Source organism: Idiotropiscis lumnitzeri, chromosome 15 (genome assembly GCF_059441095.1).
Source record: "Idiotropiscis lumnitzeri isolate Australia: NSW breed Sydney's pygmy pipehorse chromosome 15, RoL_Ilum_1.0, whole genome shotgun sequence".
Lineage (NCBI taxonomy): Eukaryota > Metazoa > Chordata > Actinopteri > Syngnathiformes > Syngnathidae > Idiotropiscis > Idiotropiscis lumnitzeri.
This window is the reverse complement of record NC_142405.1, coordinates 6,854,487-6,878,995: the sequence shown is the minus strand read 5'-3', so window position 1 is coordinate 6,878,995 and position 24,509 is coordinate 6,854,487. Positions and strand designations below refer to the sequence as shown.

At 38.6% G+C, this 24,509-nt stretch overlaps 1 protein-coding gene across 1 annotated transcript in view; it reads right to left on the bottom strand.

Moving 5' to 3' along the window:
* elfn2b (extracellular leucine-rich repeat and fibronectin type III domain containing 2b) overlaps positions 1 to 24,509 on the bottom strand; it is a 48,861-nt gene that overhangs the window by 4,170 nt on the left and 20,182 nt on the right. The window lies entirely within an intron of this gene.

The window sequence follows — 24,509 nt, the reverse complement described above, 5'->3', positions numbered from 1 at the left end:
AATAAATAAATAAATAAAAACAAATATAAATAAATATATATATAAATAAAAAAACAAATATAAATAAATAAATATATATATATAAATAAAAAACAAATATAAATAAATAAATATATATATAAATAAAAAACAAATATACAAATCATTTATATATATATATATATATATATATATATATAAATGAATATATATATATATATATATATATACATATAAATAAATGTATTTTTTATATTATGTAACAATTAGCTGCATCAAAATTAAAAAAAAAAAATCAAATCATGTAGTAATTCGTTGTATTTCGCAGGATATTTTCACTCCCACATCTTCCATCCATCCATTTTCTTATCCAGTTCAAGGTCGCTTGTGAACTCAAGTGTATCCCAACTACCCCTGGACTGTTTTTTTTCAGCTAACTGCAGAACACATGTCGAGAAAACATAAACCTATTTGATTATTTCTTCAATCAACGTAACCTGCGTGTTTTTGGAACGTGGTAGCCAAAGCAGCCCGAGAAACCCCAAAAAGCACACGGAAAACATGCAAACCCGCAGAGACACGTCGCTTTGATGCAGAGGTAAAATAGCATCTAAATACTCTTTTAGCTATTAATAAGATTCAAGACAGTAGAATTTCCGTCATTGATTTTGCAGGTGACAAATGCTTAAGCCTTGAAGTTTTTCATCAATATTTCCCGCACGGTGTAAATGCGTTCATTCGGAAAAATGCAGCTCTGATCTCATTACGACCAATAGTATAGATCCGCCTGTTTTCCAACATCTCCAGGATGTTTTCTTCATCGTGGTTGTTTACGACAACCTTTTTACCGCATCCATACTCACATTGGCCCCTCCACCCTCCCTTCCCCGCTTCCATCGAGCGCAATGAGGTCATTTCGGCTTTGTTTGGCATCCACACGTTCTCCTGCCAATTGCACCTCAGGCCACAGAGCAAAGGACTCTGTGGCGATAATCATTCCAAAAATGAGAGCACATCGTCTCCCCTCAGACATTCTTTGTTTCCCGGCGAAAGACGAGCTCTTTCTCTATCCCATCTGCATTTCATTTGAATAGCAGTCAAGTGTTTACATAAGTAGAGGATTAGCAGCCTGTTGCATCATGATATAAATTGCCCACTTGCTGGTGGAACGGCTGGCGGAGGCATACTTCATATGACATATTATAGAGGCATGGCACTCCCTCTCCTTATATGTTTCCCCAAATCAAGCTTTTGAATGTGGAATGCTTCATCTAACATACTTTCATCTTCCATCACTTTCATCCCACGTTTTACTGGCCTGTTAATTTCCTTTATCATCACATCAAATGCCCTTCTGTCTTTTACTCCGCGGAACAGGCCACTTTTTTTTTTTTTTTCTTTGTGCTCCAAACAGAGAATTGAGCTCCTTCATGTCTATTCCAGTCCGCACTCCCTTGAGGTGACCATCATCCTTTGTAATGACTAACTGCTGCAAGGAAATTGAAGTAGCAAATAATGGGAAGTGGTCGATTCCATTAAAACTGCACTGTTGCGATGACAAAACAGATAAAGTCAAACTTCAATAGGTCATGTGAGGAAAAACACATTTTCTATTTACGGGATATTCCCCAATTCCCTTTATGATCCGGGTATCTATTAGTCTACATTGTTTTGTTCAAGCTCGGGGTAGAAATTTTTCGGAATTATTTGATAGTTGAGAATTGGTGCATTGCGCGGTATTTATTACAAATCAACAACAGCCTGGACTGCTTGGCTCTAACCAGCAGAGGAACTGGGAATTTCAAAACGCCACTGGGTAGCATAATTCTGCGCAGTAAAACTCGAGGATGGAAATGGAAAGAGATGGGCACTTTGGGGACAGAGGACGATCATTTTTTTTTTTGAAAAAGGATGGACTAAACAAGGCCTGAAGTGGGTTTTTGACCGACCCTGTAATTGTCCCTGACCGGGTCAAGTACCGCAGGTACAGAATTCAAATATTTGCACTCGGAGCAGAATGAAATAATGTAATGCTGTTGCGTTTACTGGCTCTTTAGCTGAGAGCTCCGATGGGAGAAAGCGAGTGAGAGAAAGAGAGCTAGACTTGAAGTGGGCAAAAACACGGAAGCGATCCACGCGGCTGTGGGAAGAAGCAATTGAGAGCCAAAATAATCATCTTAAGTCAGTTTACGTATTCGTCCAAAGTGGCTAATGTATGTCCAAATCCATTTTTATGGCTAAATTTGGCTATTGTGGCATTTAATCAGGTGTGTTTTGTACTCCGGAAATTACGCTAAGTGGATGTAAATTGGAAATTAGCCAGCTAATGAGCTTGGAATTATGAAACCTCTGCTGTTAACCTCTCGTCATGAGCAAGGATGGAAGCTCTTTAAAATGACAAAGGACGATTATTTTATCAATAAGGACAGAGGGACATCAGGGTGCCCAGATCGCATATAGAGTACGAGTGACAACCTGGTAAAAAAAAAATCAAAATTGATGATACAAAATCAATTCATTTGTATTATTTATTTATTTTATTGTATTTTTTTTTTTTTTAATTAAGCACATTTAACCACAATTAAGCTTGTTCCCATTCCTTGCTTGAGCACCCCCCCCCCCTCCTGCAGTACACGTTTATATTTGGACAAAGTCCACCATTTTAATTGTGTGAGGTTTATTTGAGGCGTGATCTAATTTGCCGTCCCACATAAAAGTCAGAAGGTTCACATCGGGGAGGCAGGAAGTACCGCAAGCTTTGGGGACGTGATTGCATAATTAGGAATGTGGGGCATTGACAACACCTGGGAAATAACACGCACATCATTGATCCATTTCGAGCAAGTAGCAAAGTATCCTGGGACACAAATTCAACATGTTTTCTTTCACCGCTGCAGAAGCCGTCAGAGGAGAAGATATCGACACCATGCACAAGTGGATTTTATTTCTTTACTTAGTGAGTTCCAGTCATCGAATCGAAGCAGGTCAGTCAAAGAGGTTCAAATCGTGGATGACATGAACAGATGGTGCAGGCGGGAAACTCACTGTGAAATTTCATCCTCCTTTCAACAAACTTTCTAAAAAATAAATAAATAGATATTTTACCTCTGTTCTGTCTAAATCAGAATAACTAGATGAGCAGGACTCCAATCGATCACACCATCAAATTTGGCAGAGGTCAAAAACTGCCTTCTTAGATATTCCAATTTTCTGCATACTTTTTTTATTTCTATTAACAATCTTATTTGTGCTGCAAAGAAGAGATGAGTTTGCTGGACTTTATGTGAGGTTGTTTATTGGATATTAAAACATTCTCTTGCGATTACAGCATGTGGGTGATGGAATGCACTTGAATGTAAACATCAGCCTCCGACCAAGGTGGAAAATTGAAAGTGTTATGTCGTAATAAAGGCGATGCTCTTAATTCATTCTTGTTGCCATTTGCTCTTTAAACAAAGCGTCATCGGAAATTGATTATTTAAATGTAAAAGAAGAAAATAACATTGCAATATTTTCAATCTATTTCTATCTATTTTGACACAGGCAAATTATTTTATTTTTTTTGTAATTACTTTGTAATTATTTGTAATTACCTAATACTGAACAGTGAACATTACGATGCCACTTTTGAGTTTTGTTTGCACACTCGCCTCACACCTCAAATGTCCCCCTTTATCGATGGTCACACATACTGTATAATTAGCATTGCCAATTAAGAGTTCCGCCAATGATATGGAATGCAGTTGGCATTCACATCAAATCAGCGCTTGCCTTCCGCTTCATTAGCCTCAATGATGACATTCTCCTTCCTGCATAATAATAAGGTCCCTCGGAAATTGACTGTGACAGGTGTTGAAATTGGAATGCGTCCATATACTGTATTTCCTATCAGCACGTCTGTCGCCATCAGCCCAAAATGCGAAATGTATTTCGAGCAACCATCTTGTCCTTAGCTGCATATATGATGCCATCACCTTGAGTCGCGTCAACTGAGACTGAAATTGGACGTGCTTGTCAAAATGCCACATCAAAACAAAGGGAGAAGTGAGTGGCTTAAGCAGCACATTTGCATCTTTCCATTTAAATCACAGTCAGAATATTGTTTTTTTTGCCCCTCAAGTGCGAGGAACATAAATCCTCATTAACTCATTCACTACCAGCCGAGTAAAAAAAAAAAAAAAAAAAAATTGGACGTCTTTAGCCGTCAATGGCAGTAAATGAGTTAAAAATGAACGTCACCTGAAACAAACTGCATATATTATTCTGGCATATATTCTGACAAATAATGGGCAATATATTCACAAGAAATTAGGGAGAACAGGGCAGGTCTGTGTTCTATAGCTTAGTTCTTATGAGCCTCGTGACAAAAACAATTCAAGCCGTAATTGAACTCTTTATGCTGATTTTTGCGCAACAGTTTAATTAATAAACAGCATAAAAATGTGTTTAAAATAGTTCCGATTGGTTCTTTGGAGATGACTCCGATTTTCTTTGTGGGTGTTGAAATACGGCTTACGGCACTGTAAAATTTGACGAGGCACAGAGCCGGCATCCTGGTGCATTAATTTGAAAACGAACAAACGACAAATTAAGAAACAGGATTCATGGTTTTGCGGCAATAAAGGAAATCAAAGCCAAAGAACTGGCAACGTAAAGACATTTAATAATAGACTCGTCGCATGTAGCACAATCATTTGCCGATGGCTTCTTTGAAGAGCAACAAATCAAGCTTGATAGTTTCAACTGGATACGGCGGTTACGATTGGTGTCAGCACCCGGTGATGCTTTGGGCAGGACAACTCCGCGCTTCAGCGATTAATTTTACCATCCTCCATCTGGTTTCATATTGTAGCGATAGACTTTCATTTGGATCAACGACGAAAACTGCCTGACAGAGGGCTTTTAGGACAACAAAATCAGCAGTAGCAGATGCAAAAAGAATTTACGATTTTCACATCATGTGACCAAAGTAGGTTTATAATTTGTATACAGATTAAAAAAAAAAAAAGGATCGAATAATCCCACTTCTATTACAGAAAAACGGCTTTGTGAAGACGATTCCAGCTCTTTTTGCAGGGAGCCAGCTCATTTGGCTCAGCTCATCAGTAAAAGTCGCTTCTTATCGCCTTTCCAATCACTCTTCAGTAAATGCCACTTAGAGAGTTCAACCAGTTTCGTAATGTCCACTGATCGGTAATCCTGAACTTTAATATTTGTGATAGGCTGAATATGCTCCGTTAGCCCGAGTTCTTGAATGTCATAACATTGAGGCAGTGAGTAAATGATCTTAATTGAATTTTTTAACGTGATTACAGCTCCAAAATGGAATTTACACATTCTATGTACACTACACCGAGCCTCTGAATGATCGTCGCTTAATACGTTGTCCATATGGTGTGTTTTAGCTGGCATGTAGCTTTTGAAATTTAATCACTGCTCTGTTTTAGATATGCAATAAAATTAAATTAATTATGGGGCACTTTCTGGCCTGCCCTCAATGAGAAATCCATATAGTTGTGATTCACCATTCACAAACTCACTTTTCTTTTCTTTTTTTTTTCCATTTTCTTTTTATTTTATTTTATTTTTTTTAGTGAAAGCTAATTCACAGCTATTTGCCGAAAAATTCATTCATTTTAGGAAGAGAGGAAGTGGAGAGTGACATGATTCATTTTCCTCAAGAAGGATTTTAAGAATTTTATCGAGCTTAGGAAACGGTTCATTTTCTCAAATTCACACTTCTTATTTGATATTAATCAAAATCCTTGATGAACATATTAAACCAGTAACTTAAGCGGTCAGATAATTGTATTAGACTTCAAAGGACCTTGTGACGAGATAAAAAAAAATATTTTTTATGATCACAGTACATAGACATGGAAGACCACATGACTGGGCTTGCCGTGGGCCCCCAAATGACTAGCGACAAACATTTAATAAAAATGAAGTGAAAATAACTGCTAGATCTTCAAGCATACAGGTTTTCCTGTGTCGTAAAACAATAGTTCAATGAATAAAAAAATACTTGTACTGCTTTGTATTCACACAAAGGAAAAATATGATGATTTAATGTAATTCAATTCTGCTGCAGCTCCTTTTGGTGTACCCACTTTGGCCACCGGGGGCAGTACAATAGACTCATACAAACAAGGAAGAAAGTGGCTCTATATTTGCTGATGTTAGTTTTTATATCTCGGAGGGTATGCATGAGAGTGTCTGCCTACGTGTTTTGCATATATTTGCAAATAATAAAAATCAAAACATCTTTAGGGTGGGTGTCCATGACTTGAAGATTTGCTTAACATATAGCACCATGTGTTTAATACAAATTACAGCTCATTCTGTTTTTAAAAATCCCCCTTAAACAGGCTCAGGATTTTCTCTCCCTCTTCTCTTATCTAAAAGTCTCCCACTCAATGTTCCTTCTGCACTTTTCCTCTTGCCCGCCCGACAATTCCTGATCTCCCTGAACCTTCAATTTCCTCCAGTTTGTCTGCAGCTCCCCTCTCCCGCCCTGAGCTTCTCTGCATCCATCTGTCCGTGGTATTATTGTTCCCCTCTACTCTGCCGTGGTCCGTGCCAGCTCCCCTGAGAGCTTGGAGTGTAGTGTAGACAGGTTGAGGTTGTGAGCAAAGCCCTCGTTCCTCTTCACTTGACATGGGTGATTCCAGATGTAACCAACACGGCGACAGACAGATGAGGCTCCTCTGAGAATTTCGCCACTGGAAGAAGTGCGCTAAAAGCAGCTGTACTACACATCAGTGAGTAGACACTCACTGGACAAATCGTTGCTTCTTTAAGCTCGGCCGGGTTTAAAGATACCTATGTGATGCTCTGAAATGTTCCTCTTGCAGTTGCCGTATGGACTGTATGCTTTCATAGCACCTCAGTGTGTATAAATTAGCATTTTGATCGGCTCACCTTGATTCACATCTCTAAGGCAGCGTGAGAAGGATATAAATAAATAAGACGCGTATAAATAAATGAGGAAGATGAGAAGAGAAAAGCTGAAGTAAATGAAGGGGCAGTTAAAGTGGCAGAGCTGGCGAGGTGTTGGTTCTTGCTCCCCTTTTCACAGGATGTGTTGAGTCGGTGCATAATAAAAAAAAAAAAAAATCAGCTTGAAAGCATCATGTTTTCAGAAAGGGGATGGAAAGCAAGTGAGTGGGTGGTTTTGTTTTCAACGCTGTTAATTAGGAGCATTACGCCACAACCCAGAAAAATAACCCATTGAATTGTATTCATTTTGTCATCTACTGCATTGTTCATGTCGGAACTGCTGCTCGCTCAAAAAAAAAAAAAAGTGGTCCAACAAACAAATATTCTGCTGCCACACACGCCCCAACCCCATACGCACTTTTGTGAACATTTCAAACTGCTTGACTAAATGCTACAGCTGCACAATATGAACAAATGCAGGGACTGAGATGATAGAAGAGTTCAATTAAGGAATAAGACTCACAACTACCGCTCACTATTTTGATCTATAACTCCTATTTCGTTGTTTTATATGCCTTGAAAAGGTCTTTTGAACTTACACCTTCTCGTTTGAAGTACATTTGACATTTAGGTCGAGAGAGAGAGAGTGAGAGAAAAAGTGTGAGAGAGAGAGAGCGAGCGCGATGGACAGAGAGAGAAAGAGAGAGAGAGAGAAAGAGAGAGAGAGATAGACAGAGAGAGAGCGAGAGATGGACAGAAAGAGAGAGAGAGAGAGAGATGGACAGAAAGCGAGAGAGAGAGAGAGAGAAAGAGATAGACAGAGAGAGAGAGAGAGAGAGAGAGATGGACAGAGAGAGAGAGAGAGAGCGAGAGACAGACACAGAGAGAGAGAGAGAGAGATGGACAGATAGAGAGAGAGAGAGATGGACAGAAAGAGAGAGAGAGAGAAAGAGCGAGCGAGAGAGAGAGAGCGAGATGGACAGAAAGAGAGAGAGAGAGAGATGGACAGAAAGAGAGAGAGAGAGAGAAAGAGCGAGCGAGAGAGAGAGAGAGAGAGATGGACAGAAAGAGAGCGAGAGAGAGAGAAAGAAAGAAAAGGAGAGATAAATAGATATACCCACATGCACATGACCCTATTCACCCACTGTCCACTTGGCTCGGCATCCGGTTTTTTGATGTCCGATACCAATATCTGTAGCTGCTCATGCATGACATCCTATCTAATTCCTGGATGCATCATGAAGACGAAAGACCGCAATGAAGCGTGACAGAGAATTGGCCCACAGGTCTACGACTAAATGGAACAGAGCCCTTAACCTCCCCTCTTAAACAAGCTATCACCTACCGTACGTCCCCACGACCGTACCATCGTCTCCGGAATGAGAATGGACGTTGTCCCGAGCGGGGTGACGTGGATTAAAGGTTATGCTCCATATCCCAAAGTTGATGGTATGTTTTTAAAGGCTGAAGGGGGTGAAACTCAAGAGTCAGCTAGGGCAACCAGGTGGACAGGATTTTTTTTTATTGGTTTTGGGGTTTTTTTTGCTCAAAGCTAGTGCTTAATGCGGAGATGAATAATAGGACATGGTTGGACAAAGGCCTCTGAGGGGAAAGAGGGAGGAAAAACAGGAGTTGGATCGTGACGGCAACCACAAAATGAACTCAGTGAAATGTTATCAATCTGGAAATAATGGATCAAAACAGAAGCCTACATGTCATTAAATTGTTGCTAAAAAATAAGTCTACATGTGATTAAAATGACTAATGCTTGGAAAATTACGCTGTTGAAGGAGTTGAGGTCATGTCACTCAAGTTTTTTCACATCCAATGTATCCAAGCATTTCGTTGGTTAGATTGTTCTAAAAGATAACTGCAATTTTTTTAGCATTTTTACTATCGTGTTGAAAGCGGAATTAATCGGCATTTTTTGTTTAAAAAAAAATTTAAAAAATCACAATTCAAAATCCTGCATCACAAATGGTCAACTTAAATGATAGAGGGGAACACAAATTTTATATCTCATGGGAAAAAAAAATTAAATATAAAAATCCGCCAGTATATGAATTCCCGCGTGCCGAACCGCCAGTATTCAATGGTCCAATTAAAAGATCAAACATGTTCATAATCCCCTGCCACTTCACCCAAAATAAATAAATACATAAATAAAATTAATAAATAAAAAGAAATTAAAAAAAAAAAAATTAACCAAGTGGCCACTCATAGTGTGGCCACAGACCACAAACAGCCCGCGAGCCACCAGTTGCCCATCCCTCAGTTGCACACAAATCAATCTCAAAAGAAATATTCATCAACTCCTCGCGGCGTATGCCCCGACAAGTTAGTCATAGCCAGATTGAGGTCTTTAAATAAAACAGATCAAAAGGGGAAAATATCCAATGAGACCTCGCTCAGTCCCGTGCGCCTAAAACACAAACGAACACATCCGTGACCTCATTTGCAACGAATACATCTCAAGCCCGACGGCATCATATGCCTCAATTCAAGGTGCTTCGATATGAAATCTCCATCGATTGATATTAATCCCAAACTTTTTTTTTTTTTCGTGAATTTCTGAGGAGTCGCTCAAAAGGAAAAGATACGATTCCCAGATCAGTAAATTCAAGAGCAACCGAGCGGCTTGGGGGTTGCGCTCACATCACAGACCAGGTTGCGGGTAATAGAATTTCCTTTGCATTGGATCAAGCAAAGCTCCAGTCAGACAGGATTTACTTCTCCAAGGGGATGCTTTTGAAATTGCGTTCACTGATCTGCTTTTAATCCGATACAAGTGAATATTGTGCGTAATTTGGTTCTTACTCTGTCAAAAGTTGAAGTAAACTACAGTGTGTTACAGTTGTCGTTTTTACATTCGTGGCGTGTATTACTAAATAAACATCAAAAGCAGAAAGACTTAGAAGAGCTAACAATTAGTGTTTGTTTTGGGCCACCGTGGACAAAAAAGGGTTTATCTGCCGGGAACACATTCTCATACATTTTTTTTTTCTCGTAAAATCCAGTGTTTGTTGGATGTGGTATATAATTGTAAATTATGATGTGAAATTGTTATAAGGCTATGTGTTTTTTTTTGTTTGTTTTTTTGAAGTTGAAGTAAATTAGCTGGTATTAATGAAGAGAAATGTAAAGCACAGCCACACTCGCAGAGTAAAATGAACACAAAGGAATAAAATATTAATTAACACACAATTTAAGTTCATGTTATAAATATATGCATGACTTTTTCGAACATACTTTTGTAATTTTTTTTTTTTTTATAATCATGGAAGAATTTGCCTATGCGTCCTTTTCGTTTCATATCATTCCTTCAAATGAACAACTGTTGATTGAGTTTGACGAGATGAAATTACATTAGCTGAAAAACAATATGGGTTCCAGACTTTCAATGATATTTACGGCCGTACTAATAAAATACAATTAATTTACAGTCTCGCTTCCGTGTAGCTAATAAACTCTCTTACTGCTTCATGTAATATTTCTTAGGAAGCTGGCCTTTTCAGACTGAAGGGATCGTGGCCCTATTGGTGATTGCTTTTATTGATTCGGTTTTCAATTTACATTGTTTTCAAAGGCTGATGCGCACACACACACACACACACACACACTAACTGCTGGAAAATGCTCCTATATTATATAATAAAATATTTTATGTGGTTTGCAAAAGTGGGATGTGATTTTTCATGCCTACTCAACATGCAGTTTCCACCACACGACTGTATGAAGAGACGTTTGTCCTGTTATGTGATGTGCGCACATTATTTTACATATAAAAGTCCCCAACAAATGATCCCGTGGGTGAAGCTGTGCTCTGGATCAAAGCGCTATACAGTACATTTGTCTCCATCATTACTGGATTTGTGTCCCCCCGCCCCCAGCTTTCACCAGTTCTGTCATAGCAACAAAGCCAGAGGCCCTATAAGCACGATTTCTTCTTGATCACAGACGCATGGAACCTGACCTGAGTATAAAACATGCGAGTGGCAGAGGGGGGAGACATATGCAGGCGGTGCATATTGAACAGAGATATCAGTAGAATTTTATCGAGAAAGTGATTTACGGCTTGTGAACATTTGATCTTACTAGAAAGCGTAGTGTGTGGAAAGCAAGGTTGTTACAGTTTAGAAAAAGGGAAAAAAATAATTAAAAATAAAATTTAATTAAAATGATAATGAAGTAAAAACATTTTTAAAAATAAATGTATCTAGCCCTGGACAAATTGATATATTTAAAAATAATAAATAAAAATTAAAAAAATATATAAAAAATAAACTAAAACTAATACTAAAACAAACAGACAATTACAATGAAGCATTTCCAATATACAATATAAAATAAACTAACATATATAAAAAAAAAAAAAAAATTTTAAATAATAATAAAAAAAATCGATTACACTAAGTTTTTTTTCCCCATTTTGTTACAGATCAGTGATCCGAATCCAGCTCCTGGCAACAGAGTTCAAGAGTTGGTTCACAATCAGTTGTGCCTCAAGCAATGAGAGGCTGGATTTAAAAAAAAAAAATGTAGGGGGGGGGGGGGGCTATTAAGAGAATGAATGAACAAGCGATATCTACGGTTCATTGTGCTGCGTCAGATCTATGCTTATTCAAGCTGCGTTCCAAATCAATAATGTATTCAGTAATTGAACAAAAGGAGCTAATTACAACTGCCAAGATTTTTTATTTTATTTTGCAGGAATACACAAAATAACACTCAACTGATTATAACAGAGGAAAATGAATGGTTGCTTCAACATTTACGCATATTCAAGATGTGGGTTATCCACGCTTACGTGAGCAGTTTAGAACGGAACCATGTTGGGGCGTTTCCACCTGAGTGAGGACACAGTGTCGTCAACTGATGAAACCTCATTAAAACAAAAGGTACAACCAATCAAACGCATGCTCCTCTATATGTCCATCTGATCAAGAAACACAAAAGGGGGTGGAGCCTAATGTGGTGCAAGACCAGATGGCAGCATGCAGGTGATTGAAATAATGACATGCCGGACTGATTTATGATGAATAATAAAAATCACATTTGTCCTTGCAGAGGAGCCTCTCCAACTCTGCTCTAAAGGGTTTGAATTAAATCATCCAATCCATATTTAGATATTGTGCAGAGCTTGTATGATAGCTCATGTATGTTAAGGTGTTCCAACATGGTCGTGTTTACAGTCATGGTAAGGTACGACTCTCACGGTGGCTTCACGGGATTAGAATGAGGAAGATTTAGCTTAGAAAAAAATGAAATCATTTTGTTCCGATGGCTTAGTTAAATCCAGCCTTGAAGGCTTAGCTGGTTAATAGAAACTTCACCTCATTATACTGAACGTATAATGTCGTCACTGCGTGTAATAATGTCTTTTTATACATTACAAAGATTTAATCGACGAAAACTCTCATTTTGTCAGCTGAATCATCACGTGAATATCAGAGCGGTTCTACTGGAATATAAGGAGAATCATGTCAGGATTCGCATTTAATTTTCTCATTTCCACTCTGATTCTGTACTTTTAGTTCACCCAATGTATTTGAATTGCCAATACTTAAGTCAAAAGGCTGATTTATACTTTTAATATCGCTTTCACGGAGAGGATAGTTGCCGCATCATACCTCAAGAGTACAACCGCTAATCGAACAATTCGGAGCGTTTGACATGGTGGACCACAAAATTCTTCCGGCTCGATTACAACACCAGCTGGGCATTAATATTAGCGCTCTAGAGAGTTTTACATCCTATTTGGCTGGCTGGATCATTTGTATTCTTCACTCTGAGTCCCGCTCGGTTCCTTCGTCGTGTGGTGTTCCACAAGGTTCTGTTTTGGGGCCCTATGTGTTGATGTTTTTTAATTTCTGTTCTAATTTACTGCTAATTTATATTACACCATGAACCACACAACACACTCAATTTGAAAATATAAGTAAATGAATTTACACCGGATAGTGTTTGTGTATTGATTTGTTTTATTAAAAATAAATAAATAAATAAAAAATAAAAAAAACTATCAGTGGATCCAGGCACTGTGTCATATATAATAATAATAATAATAATAATGAAGTGGAGTGTCTGTGGCCCCAGATGCTCCTCACTGGGCAGCCTGCGGCTCCAAACAGCAGCGCATCAAAACATGGGTCAAGTGAAGCCCAACACTGGTTCAGACAACTCAGTGACACATGCTGACACATGGCGTGAGTGTGTGCCTTCCTGACATCTTGCCGACCCATCCCGGCTTATTTTTAAGATTCACGGCGGATGGACTCGATTTTAAATAGCCTTCGCTACACGCATTGCCTCATTTGTTGATGATTCAAAACTTTCAGATATATCGTGAAATAAAGTTTCCATGCGAATTTTGATCTTAAATGTGCACGCGTGGTGACATACGGACTTCAAGTTGAATATGTGATCCCCTTATCTGTGGTTTTTGACATTTGTTCGGGTGGAAGGAAGGGTGCTATCAAAAAAAAAAAAAAAAAAAAAAAAAAAATTTTTTTTTTTCCACTGCTCAACTAGGTCACCGTCTGGCTTCAGGCATAAATAGAATGAAAGAAATGAGGAGAGCAGGGAATAAGACGGAGAGCTCTTGAAGAAGTTATGAAATATCTTACAATAGATTGATAAGTGGGTGACTGGTTAGCTTACCATCTTAGATATGATATTATTTGAGATGCATTATAAAAGATTTGCTGCAACAGTATTAAAAATTATTTTACGTCACCTGGAGATTTTGTCTATTAAGAAAAATTAACGTTCCTGTAGACTGAATTGGAATATGTTGCTAGCATTGTTTCAAAAATTCATTCCTGACTTTTAACAATCTGCAACAGCTTGTGTTGTGAAACTGTAAAATCCCAAAGATTTTCACTAGAGGAAACACCTCAATTCCGGCATTTTTCTGGATTTTGACTGATTTTGCGAGCCAGCAGAATATTGTGTTCTAATGCCTAACGGAGCTATGACGCAAAAAACGTATAAATACGTCTTTGGGAGGTGGGGACTACGTTTTTGAATGAGTTAAATCTCAGCAACAGTGAATATAATAATAATAATGCCTTTATTAGTCCCACAATGGGGAAATTTGAGATTCGAACCCAGGCCTCCTGGGGAGACTGGGTCCTGAACGCGGCGCCTTAAACCACTCGGCCATCCTGGCAGCCACGAGATTCGAACCCAGGCCTCCTGGGGAGACTGGGTCCGGAACGCGGCGCCTTAGACCACTCGGCCATCCAATATGGAAAAGTACAAATAAAAACACAATGAAATTACAGCCAGAGCTAAAGACCAGAGAGAGCAGTTTGGTCACAGGTCAAGAACATTCTTTCTCATCAACTCAGAAGCTGCAACACCAAAGTCGGGGGAAAAAAACTCTTAAAAGGGGAAAAGAGTTAAAGCAAGTGCGCTAAAGAGCAAGAAAAAAATGTATTTGAGGAAGAACTGTAGGTAGCATAAAAGTGATTAAATGAAACAGAAGAAAAGGAGGTTGGGGAGCACGGGCAGTTGAAGATGGCGGAGAGATTTAAACATGTAATTCGAGAAGACGGTACCGAAGGAAGTGAGGCACTGACAAACGGCATCGAGAAAAAAAAAAAAAAAGCGATGGGGAGGATGTATGCAGGGCGGAAACAAGATAAACGCATCGCATTAAATCATTTGAAGACTATATTGGATGTTTAAAACGATGCCGACATGCTTCTAAATGCACACTTCAGCAAAAAAAAAAAAAAAAATGCTCCGTGCATTAAACTGTCGGTTGGTGGCATAATGCATGAACGTTTATATCCTGGTGCTTTTAGATCTCGTCGGAATTCATTTTTAATTTTGATTTACATATCTATCATCTATCCATCAATTGACAGCAACTATCCATCATCACACTTCTCTTTACGCCAATTGTGAATATACTGCAACATTATCGTTTGTTGCAAGCCCGCTCACTTGCCGACAATTCTGCTCTATTTATAGATTATGAACCTCCGCTACTAATATCCGACATGCTCTCTTACGGAAATACATCCGCACTAAAGTCTCATACACTTGTGATGCTCTTCATTTAAAATGTCCAGGAGGTATAATTACTTTTTTTTGCCATGCATTGTATTGTTGACAGCCAACCTTTCCCCAAGTGGCTCATTAATGTTGTTTCTTCCACTCAGTTTGAACCGCGTCATTTTTCATTCTGTTTGTGGTTTAGGGGAAGTTTGTGATTTATTTTCCAGGTCAGAGCTGATGTGACAGAAGATGAAGCCAACATGTTGGGCCTCGAGTGGTTCGGGTGACCACATTTGGACAACAGATCTGGATAGTAAATACTGCTAAAGAATGGAGGAATTGAATGTCCTATATGGGGCTAATATCGGATATGATTCGTTCACAAGATGCAATTTAATTCTGTGCTGATTCTATTTTAACTTAAAAAAAAAATATTAATTAGAATTCATTTTAATTATATATATATATATATACATATATATATATATAGATTATTTTTTTTATTTATTTATTTATTTTTTTTTTAGTTTGCAAAGCAAAAAAAAAATAAATAAATAAAAAAAATTTAAAATGACCTATCAATGGATAAATGTTAAAAACAGATGAAAAAAAATAGTATATATCCATTGAAACGCATCTCAACACTTGCACTAACGAATCACATAACAGATGAAACTTTCACCTTGACCTTGCAGTCAATCTTTTTGAATGCACATTGTAACCGTTCCCATGAGATGCAAAGATGTTTGATTTCAATGAGATTATCTCCAGTGGAATGTTGAGTAATGCGTAGTTGTGTATGCCAGCTGCCCTACAGCATCAGTGTTGAGATGAGGCTTGCCAACACTTGAGCTTCTTCACAAGAATTATCATCACTCCACAAGCCCATCACTCACAACCTCCAGCGTCACGCGCTCACGCACACACACAGCTCTCATTCGCACTCACTGCGCTCCAGTTTTCTCTCCCCCTTTTTTTTTTTTTCCTACTCACACTTGATTCCCTCTCTGTCTCACCAATGCCCTACTACGACACCATTCCTAAATCATCCGTAATTGATGTGCTCACCTGCCCGTCTTTAAGCCATTTTATCTCCTTCTCTTCATTGCGGGTGCTCCCCTCTAATCCAGCACCCGTTTATCTCCCACTTGAAAACCCTCACAGGCTGATGGAAGCAGCCTAACTTAATGTGTCATTGAAGAATTAAAGCAACAATTAGAGTGGAAAAACTTTTACTGCTAATTGACAAGTTTGATGAAATAAGATCACAGCGACCACTTTTGTAGAACTTTTTTTTTTTTTTTTTTTTTTTTTTTTAAGTTGAGGAGCAATTTTGGGAATCATTGACTTTATTTGAGGAGCGAATTACAGATTTTGGAGCATTTTTAATGCAGGATCCTGAAATGTTATATATATATTCTAGAATTAGCGATGCATAGTCAAACAAAGAGAATAGCTAAGGTAGGAAATTTGCATCCACAGTGACTATTTCTAGATTGAGTGCATGTGGTGCACATGAGAGGTGAATGGAAAGATGGGAAAGACAGATGGAGGCCAATGAAAGAGAATGCCGGATGGCAGTAAATACTATGAACAAAGAAAACAATAGAAAGAATTTGAATCCAATGAAACGATATAAAGCATGATCTTTTTGCGTGGGCAGATGACATTTCTTCGATAATTCATGCATGAAGTCTCAAGACCATATGGACTTCGATGGCAAGGACGCTTGGCCAAACAACGTCTAAATTGGGATAACAATAGAAAATGTGTTGGCAAAAAAGTAGCCATAATGACGGCAGCCGTTTTGTCACTTGTATAAGCCAAGTGTAACTCGCTTGCATGGAAATGAAGCGATATGAAATCACCCGAGACCACCCAAACGTTTGGTAAGAAGGGTTTGTTATTTCATATGTGACTTGCGCATATGCCTTTGTTTCTCACATTCACTCTAAATTTTGACCGTAACACTTTTTGATTTAAGGAGAGAGCTAGATAGAGAGACAGAGAAAGAGAGAGAGAGAGAGAGAGAGAGAGAGAGAAGGAGAGCGAGATAGAGAGACAGAGAAGGAGGGACAGAGCAAGAGAGACAGAGAGAGAGAAGGAGAGAGAGCGAGAGAGAGAGAAGGAGAGAGAGGGAGAGAGAGAAGAGAAGGAGAGAGAACGAGAGAGAGAGAGAAGGAGAGAGAGAGAGAGAGAAGGAGACAGAGAGAGAGAGAAGGAGAGAGAGAGACAGAAAGAGAGAGAGTGAGAGAGAGAGAGAGAGGAGGAGAGAGAGAGAGAGAGACAGACAGAGAGAAAAGGAGGGAGAGAGAAAGAGAGAGAGAAGAGAGGAGAGAGAGAAAGAGAGAGAGAGAAAAGAGAGGAGAGAGAGAGAGAAGGAGAGAGAGAGACAGATAGAGAGAGAAGGAATGAGAGACAGAGCGAGAGAGAGAGAAGGAGAGAGAGCGAGAGAGAGAGAAGTAGAGAGAGCGGGAGAGAGAAGAGAGAGAAGGAGACAGAGCGAGAGAGAGAGAAGGAGAGAGAGAAAAGAGAGGAGAGAGAGAGAGAGAGAGAAAAGAGAGAGAGACAGAGAAGGAGAGAGTGAGAGAAAGAGATTGAGAGAAAGAGAAGGGGGAGAGAGAGAGGGAATTGCTGCACGATATCTCTTACAGGGTTTTTCAGAAAACTGTAAAAAGAAAAACAAAAAATGATCTCCATATATTTGTATGAGCAAAAAACACAATTTTATATAATATATCATCCACCAATATCAAGTAAAGGCATTATGTTTCAACCCGGCATTTGTTTTAAGCAATCTGAGATGATGGATTCTCACTGCCATATTTGAACAAGCCTCAACCAAATGAGTCCAATGAGCTCTTTTAAATTATCTGAGCAGACTAATGTACAAACAACCAATCAAATTTGGACATCTTAGACACAATCATTTTATGATTAGAACCGAACACGGTGTTACAAAGAAGAGAAGCCTTCACGGCGTTGTTGTCGAAAGCAACGGGAGCTGATGTAATCCGAGCCACACAAGTAGATTAAGTCGTAAACTTAATGGAAGATGCTTGTCAGCGCTCCGTCTAATGTGCACAGGTCCACGGCACAAGTCTGAACACAACCTTGTACCATTAAAATATGGATGAGGAGCATGTATGCCGCATATACAATTTACATATTTATAGTTATGAATTTTTTACATCATGTCGGACTGCACAACGGCTACATAGTGGTAACATTCCGCCATGAGAAAATTCATAAACAATGCAAAGCATGTTTGCATTCAAGGGTAAAAAAAATATATATCTAAAAAAATAAAATAAAATATTTAGACCATTTTTTTTCAAGCACCACTAAATTTTTATTTCAGCCTCACAAAAAAATTATAGTGGTAATTACCGTATAATGATAATGTTTTCCCACATTGCCCTCTCTAACAAACATGTTGCTTGTTTTTATTATTTTTTTATTTCATTTATTATACTATATTATTATACAAACCAGTCAATATACAGTGCTGTATAATGCATCGCTAATACTTTAAGTGCAAGAATTTAATCCAACAGCTGGTGCTTTGCGGCCACCGTCATTGTCACTATTAGCGCTGATTTAGTTTATTTAAGTCAAATGAAAATAATAAAATTAAAATAAAAAGGCTACATTGTTAAAGGTTATTTGGTTGCATGGACATTTTTTTTTGCCTCTTTATGTGCCTCAGCTGAGTACAATGTTGGCCTTTAAAGTTTAAATGGGTTATGGCAAACAAAAGTTCGTAGTTTGTAAGTCTCAGTGTAATACAATTTGCATTTTAAGTGTCACGCTAACACAGTCAGCAAAGAAGGTTTCCCAACGGATAATACCGACCATAAGCGTCTTTTCGAAAACTCACCAGGAACTGTCCGTGATGTTGTGGCTTGACGTGTTTCACCAAACAGTCATTTCTGAATTTTTTATTTTATTTTTTTTCATGTTCTAACCAGGTAGAGAATGCTTGACATTGCGATTAGCGGCTAAGTATCCCGCAGTTCAAATCCTAGAATGCTCCTAATATCACAATTAGGGCTGCAAATAGGCTTCATCATTCACAATATATAGCACCAAGGTGTCCTAACTACCTCATTCAACCCACACACACTCAAACACACACACACACACACACACACACACCTTTAGTCACACATTAATGGTGGAAGCTCCCAAACAAGGTGGCAAGCAGCTCATCAGGAGAAATTACGACCACTCTGCTTTGTGACCTGTGCAGCCTGCAGAGTAGCGATGGCGCGATCCGTCAGCGCGGTGCACTCACCATTGACAATGAACAACACTGTAATAGACGTGTAATAATGCAAAGGGGGGGCTATTCTACTGTAGGACACGATGAGAAGGATGAGAGTGATTTCAGAGATGGGCATTCCGTGCCAGACATTCATCCCAGACAGATGCTCATTTTGGGAACAGAGGATAAAATATTTATTTATTTATTTTTAATAAAGGCGTAATAAGCAGTCATAACCGCCATCCCTAAAACCAACAATGCATACTTACACGGGGATGGAGGGACGATAATGCAAGGAAAATGTCAGTTGGTGGCGCTAATGTAGCGTTAAGATGGTTTGCCAGCCTCCGAAAACCGAGGAAGGACAATACATGAGGTACAGTCGGATTTTGGACTTGGGTTTTCTAAGTTGAAGTGAAATTTGATAAGAGTGTATATTTACAGTGCAGAACAGTTTGGTGCCATTTTCAATAAATTATTTAAAAAGAGGGACTGGAATGGATTCATTGCATTTCAGTTGGGGAAAAAGGATTTGAGATAATAGTTTGTGGTCTGGATTGAATTAAACTCTTATCTCAAGGAACGGTGGTATCTCTGAACCGAGCGTTGCTTATTCACCGTGTGTGCACACATTCTAGGCTACCTAGATAATTTAACCCTGACATGCTTTTTTTTTTTTAGGTTTTATATAGAACAGGCTAGGTCTCAGACGAGGAACAAGTCCTCATTTAGTGCTCCACTTACTATGTGTGTGTCTTGTACCTATATAAAAATACTAAAAAAGCCAAACCTTTTTTTTTTTTTTTTTTCCAATAACGCACATGCTCCGAAAGGGTGACAAAGAATTCCACGGAGGCAAAAAGGTGAGAGGAAACGCACTGAGAGCTCATCATGTTCTTGTCAGTGAAACGTGCAAAGTCGAAAGCGAGTCGCTTGTTTGTCTACTGAAGAGCTCTAATCCTTTATCACAAACAGATATTCGATAGTCCCGGGAAGTTATTTTAAGATTAAACGAGCCGCAGTTTGTTTTGTGGGTCTGCTCGCGCCATCTCTCAATGAATTGTTGTTTATCTGTTGAGTCCTACTTTAACAGGGGGGATATAGAAAGTAAGTTAAGTCTGATTGACTGTGTCGCTAAAGTGAAAAATAGTATCCACATCTACTACACTCGAATATTCAAGGTAGATTTTTATGGAAAAAAAAAACTAACTAATATATATATATATATATATATATATATATATATATATATATATATATATATATATATATAAATATATATATATATATAAATATATATATATATTATTTTTTATTTTATTTTATTTTTTTAAAATTATTTTTAATTATTTTTTTTCCTAATGCAATGAATAAACAGTGGCAAAAAATGGATTGGTGATATTTTGGGAAATTTACTTCTGTACTCAGTATTAACGTTTGATCCCATTTAAATTTTTTTCTCCCAGAGCACAAAAACATGCATAAAAGAATACAAGTGAAAGTTTTTTTTTTTTTTTTTTTTTTTAAACAACACAGACCAACAAACATTTGGCGGAACATTCATTACTTCAATATTGGATATGACTTTTTCCAATGTTTCTTTTCTTGGCCACTTGAGGCGGATCTCTTAACAGCCCCACAAAGCCGAGAAAAGAGAATTGACGAGAATCAAGTCGGACAGACTCCCCAAAAAAAAAAATTATATTGATTGTGTTGTGTTTATAGACGCGTTCATTTTTTTTTTTTTTCACAATCGAAACACAAAGTAGCAAAATAGCGATGACAGTAACAAGCCATTTTTAACACAAAACCACAACACTTTTACTCAATTTACTCAAATTTCTTTCATCAAGTGGTCGCGCAAAATAAATCAAATTTTTTAAGGAGTTTTTTATTTTTGGACAAAATAAAATTGAGTATATTCAACATTTTTTTTCAGTGCAGAATAGCATCAACATGACCGGAAAATAATTAGGGATCGGAAAAAAAAAAACATCTTGCCGCATACAAAAAAAAAATAAAATTAAAAAAGAGAGAGCTTGTACGATAACATCCGCGCTGAAACAGATCTCATTTTCAGTTGGCGTTCCAAATAATTACGGACTAAATGAAAGCACAGCTTGTGAAAGACAGTACTTTGCACAGCATGTGAGCTCATCGCGAAAAATCACACGAGGGGAGTGTGAGCGTGCTGCGATGATAAACGACAGTAGGGTTGCTCTCCAGTCGTCCAAATTGACTGACTGATTATGGAAATTGGCGGTCAGGTAAAAAAAAAAAAAAAAAAGGGGGATTTCTTTGGAACGCGACGGCACCTCACATGAATTACAGTAAGCTTACTGTGGAAAAGTGACACACGCCGGTTCACACAGCTTTTCTAGTTAAGACTAGGAGCTCACTGTACACTTTACCAAGATTCTGCCAAAATGTTTGCTTTCCTTTTCAAATGACGAGGCATCTGAACTAACAGAACAGGGAATCAGAGACAAACAGAGGATTTCGGCGGATATGGTGCTATTGTTTTATTGACTGTATTGTTACTTGTGTGTGTGTTGCCGACTATCATGGATAGATGTCGTGTCGAAGTCAATGAACTCATTCACTGCCATTGACGGGTATAGAAGCCAAAAATTGAATGAGCTCATTGATGATGTCATTGATATTTTTGACACACAATACATGTGTCATGTCATGCGTCAAAACGTGTGATGAGGAATGAATCGATGTGGAGAAGTGAAGTTGACTCGTCGACTAGTCCATTTGTGCGCACGTGCCAGCGTGAGCAAGTGAAGCTCTGACTCAAACAGAAGCTGGAAGCACAGTTTGTTTATACAGGAGATCCCAGTGGTAGCTTTAGTTATCATGAATAACGGAAAAGTCCCGTAAATGGTATATACGGGATGTGACAAGCAGTCAGCGGGCGCAGGCGCACGTTCACGCCCACACACAGGAAGCCAACGAAACTCTGCTTTCCAAGCACCCTCCAACTCGGTTCTTCCTTGAGAATGGTGAACAGCGATCATAGTGTGCATGAAATATACATCACAGATACACCACTCACTCGCTCTCAGTATACAATATTCAACCAAACGAAGTCAGTCAAAGAACTTCCCCCGAACACTGCTGGGAATCTGCAAAAATTCCCACGGGAAGAAAGTCTTGAATGTCTTTTCTTATTCTTTCTGAAGTGCTGTTGTTTTGCACTGGCTTGTGGATTGGGTTTTTGAAGCATACTGATCTGATTACAACGTTGCGTCAGCTTACGTAACATGGGGGGGGGGGGGGATTGGCTGCATATGGGGCATCTCTCTCTCTCTCTCTCTCTCTCTCTCTCTCTCTCTCTCTCTCTCTCTCTCTCTCTCTCTCTCTCTCTCTCTCTCTCTCTCTCTCTCTCTCTCTCTCTCTCTCTCTCTCTCTCTCTCTCTCTCTCTCAAAAAAGGTTGCGGGTTTAATGCCCTCACTGTGAGCTACATAACCATTTGGACCGTCTCACAATTTACATCTCTTTGTATTTATTTCGGCATCATAAGTCATTTGAATCTACAAATCTATAATCTACAAACAGACGCAGATTCATCATGTTCTTTGAATTTGTCGCCGTTATACACAGTGTTTGGTAATTAGCAAGAGTACATGCATGAGTGAAACTCAGATTTGAAGCAATTTCACCCTCTTTAAGGGACAGACTGAGTCAGTCCCTTAAAGACTAAGAGGTTCATTTCTTTTCGGTGCTCTGCCAAGATGGTTTTAAGCAAGGCACCGGCAGACTCAGTGTAGAGAGGCGCTCATAGGCATAGTGTGACGAGCGGGGAGGGATGCAAAATTGGCGACGAGCGTGCTTTGTACGCGCTATCCTGACTCATTTCAATATTAATGTAACGTAACAGAGAAAATTAGCATTTTGACGTCAACAAGAGGTTTTTTTTTTGAGTGTGGCCCGGTTCAAGGTGGTCCGTGGCCCGATACCGGACCGCAGCCCAGTGGTTGGTGACCACTGCTGTATACAGTAACAGCCCAGACTTTCAAGTCAAGATAATAACTCTGTGCACATCTCGGGGTTGCCATGAGGTAATTTGATTTGTAGTTTTGTTTACAGCAATCGTTAAAATATGAAATGTCACATAAAATAGAATATTGTTTCAATTGATTTTGTATTTCGACAATACTGCCATTGACTTATAATTGAATGGCAGGCTTAATATTTCTTTTTCTCTCTCAATAACTCCGTCAATAATTACCCCTCTCACCGCCTTTAACTGCCAATTGTTTCTCCTAGTGTGATTTAAGGACCTTATTTTTGCAATAAGCACCTACATTAATTCATTCATGATGCTCTATATTATTATTTTTTTTTTTTTAAGATTCCATATTTTTTCCTGTCAGTCTCGAACAGATGTTGCATTAAAAAAAAAAAAAAAAAAAAAGGGGGGTTTTCCTCTCAAGCCTATTTTGCTTGAGTGCACAATTGGACCTAAGTAATCATCTTCACCAGCCTGCCTCCTCTATAAATGTAAATTATTTGATGCCTCCTCACGTTTTTACTCATCGACTGCATAAAATAAAAAAAAAAGCAGGATGTAATTGGAATTAGCCTGAAGTATGTGATATAGTCACGGACTTTCAAACGACTTTATTGAGATTGGTTTATGCCTCATCGTCTCATAATCCCTATAATTGCTGTGCGTTTCTTTGACTTTGACTTGGGGTTTTACGGCGTTGTATTTTACTCAGCTTACTTCACATTACTCCCGTACTCTTCTAAAACAGAGGTGCTCAAATGGTGTGGCTTCTAAGGTTTGTTGTGCTGCTATGCAGAAGCAATTAGCACCTAAGCTGATAAACTGCATTCAAAAGGCTGACTACCCTTAAATGCGGCAGGCAACATTTTCACTCTCGCAAGACTGATGTCCACACTTAAGCCACTCCTGCATTTAGGGCTGAGAAATGTTTAAAAGGTTTTTTTTTTCAGAATTTCAATGAGTTTCTGCATCTCACAGTGACTAGTGGTGCATGTGAGGATACATGAGACAAGCCAGCGAAGGCCGTGAGAGTTAACTGCGATGGATGCGCATCACACGGGGTTTTTTTTGCTTGAAACCAAATCTGACATTGGAGAACAAGGATCATCATCTACATGCCTGAGTTCATATTTCCCTGTTCAACAAAGAATAATAAACAGGTGGAAGAGAGAGAGGGATTACCCACTGTCTTCATTCTGTTTAATATGGAACGATACAGAAAACTTTAATGACACTGTACAGTAAAAAAAAAAAAAAGGATGTCCTCTAAATATGACAAGCCAAAGAGCAGTGTGCTA